We start from the raw sequence: 2,750 nt of genomic DNA, 5'->3' as shown, positions 1-2,750 counted from the left end.
CAATTTCTTGGATGAATTCTAGGCATGAATCTAGCCCACTTCTGGAATCCTTTACACAGGCTGGAAAACTATGTCAAATTGGGGGTTTAGGGTGACAGGTGATTTATCTTGAAGTAATGGCACTCTGACATTGCCAAGGTTATCTTTGGACTATCAAAAGAATGACACCAGTCATGAAAATATTAGCCATACTTGTTTTCTGCTCATAGGACAGCATCATGGCTTGGCACCCGCAGATACCAAGGCCATTCTGATGGATGGACTACGGGAAGCCTGGAACTCAAAAACAACTTCACTTTGGAGTTCTTGCTTTGTGGCATATTCCAAGTTCTCGTTGCTTTTCTTTAGTTTTCCTGAGCCTAAATAGTGAGGATGCCAATTACCGCGATCCTCGTTGACAGTGTCTGGAACAGACTTGCCCAACAGAAATACAATGTGAGCCATGTGTTTTATTTTAAAATTTTGTAATAGTTATATTTGAAAAAATAAAAATAGATGGTGAAATATTAAAAATAGGTTTTATTTAACCTACTATATTTAAGATAGTATCATTGCAACATATAATTGATATTTTAAAAATTGAAATTTTACATTTCTTTTTTTAACTGTCTTTGAATCTGATGTGTATGTAGATTTTATAAAATTCACAGTTAAATAAGTAGATTCAGATACCCCACTTGTTCCAAACATTCGTAAAACTTTTCTGATAACTGAACCAAGACTCAAAATTTAAATTTAAATTTAAATTAATTAAAATTAAGTAAAATTAATCCTCTTTCCTGCCCCTTTCCCCAGGCCCTGGCAACCATCAATCTGTTTTCTATCTCTACGGATTTACCTATTCTGGATATTGCATTTAAATAGGAAAACAATATGTGACCTTTTGTGTCTGGCTTTTTTTGCATTATGCTGTGTACATATGCTAAATATACTACACTAAGTGTACAATGTACTAATACACTGTAACATGTACTAGTGCTTCATTCCTTTTATGGCTGAATAGTATTCCATTGTATGCATGTACCACATTTTACTCATTAATTTATCCATTGATGGACATTTGAGTTGTTTTCACCTTTTGGCTATTGTGAATAGTGCTACTATGAACATTTTGTGTACCTGTTTTCAATTCTTTGGGGCATATAGCTAGGAGTGTAATTGCTGGATCATATGGTAATTCTATGTTCAACTTTTTGAAGGACTGACAAACTGTTTCCCATAGCAGCTGCATCACTTTACATTCCCACTAGCGATGGTAAGAGGCTTTTAATTCCACCACATTCTCGCCAATACTTGTTATTTTCTGTCCCCCCCCACCACCATGTTTATTGAGCTATAATTGATATATAGTACTATATAAGTTTAAGGCATACATTATAATAATTTGATGTATGTATATTGTGAAATGACTAACACAAAAAGTTTAGTTAACATCCATCATCTCAAATAGATACAAAATAAAAGATAAAGAATATTTATTTCCTTAAAATGAAAACTCAAGATTTACTCTTAACAATTTTCATATATATCAAACAGCAGTGTTAATTATTGTCATCATGTTGTGCATTACATTCCCAGGATTTATTTATCTCGTAGCACCATTTGACCACATTTATCCAAACCCCATTTCCCCACCCCACCAAATTTGATCTCTTCCACTTACAAAAAAAAAAAAAAAAATTAAATCTATCCTAGTGGTATGAAGTGGTATCTCCTAGTGGTTTTGATTTGCACTTCCCTGATGACTAATGATATTGAACATATTTTTTATGTGCTTGTTGACTATTTGTATATCTTCTTTGGAGAAAATTTTATTCAACTCCTTTGTCCATTTTTTAATTGAGTTGTTTGTCTTTTTGTTGTTGAGTTGTAAGGGTTCTTTGTGTATTCTGAATACTAGACCCTTACTAAATATATGATTTGCAAATATTTCCTCCTATTCTGTAGATTGTCTTTTCACTTTCTTGATAATGTCCTTTGATGCACAAATTTTAAATTTCGATGGAGTCCAGTTTGTCTATTTTTGTTGTTGTTGTCAGGCTTTTTGGTGTCATATTTAATTATCGATTGCTTATTCCTTGAAGCACATTTCAAAAGAAAAATAAAATGATAGCTTTATACCTGAAAAAATACAAGTTTTATTTTACTCGAAATTTATAAATTTACATTCACTCGCTAATTGGTTGATAAACAAAATGTTTCTTTGAACATGTTTACTGAGCAAAAGGTCGCTTCTGTTTTGCATAAGCCACAGCTATCAGATTTTTGGTTTTCTTTTAAGAACTTAGAAACAATTATAAAGCAATCTGGACTCTAAATATTTCAGTTTTTGTGACTTCCATCCCTCCCTACTTTTTTTTACTGTTATCTTGCCCATATATATTTTGATGGCAATATTTTTAGTCTTTAATCAGACATTTAAAAAATACGCAACTTAGTTTTCACTGAAAGAACTCTCTTTTCACACTCATATTTAATTGGTTTATGTAATGTTTAATTATAATAAGTGTCCTTACTAAGTATAATAAGCATAACTGCCATAAACGAATTTGGGAACAAACACAACTGACTTTGTAAGTATACAGCGTGACTGTAGAGAGCTGAAATTACAGGTGTAGCAGACTACAGCCTACTAGCAGAGTTTGTTTAGTGTGCCATGGACATGGGTCAATATGTTTACAACACAGAGGGAGTGAACAGAGGGAGGCAATTCAACAAGTGGGTTAAATGAAGAATTAAGAGTGCATCTA

Source organism: Pteropus vampyrus, unplaced genomic scaffold (genome assembly GCF_000151845.1).
Source record: "Pteropus vampyrus isolate Shadow unplaced genomic scaffold, Pvam_2.0 Scaffold91, whole genome shotgun sequence".
Taxonomy (NCBI): domain Eukaryota; kingdom Metazoa; phylum Chordata; class Mammalia; order Chiroptera; family Pteropodidae; genus Pteropus; species Pteropus vampyrus.
This window is presented reverse-complemented; position numbering follows the sequence as displayed.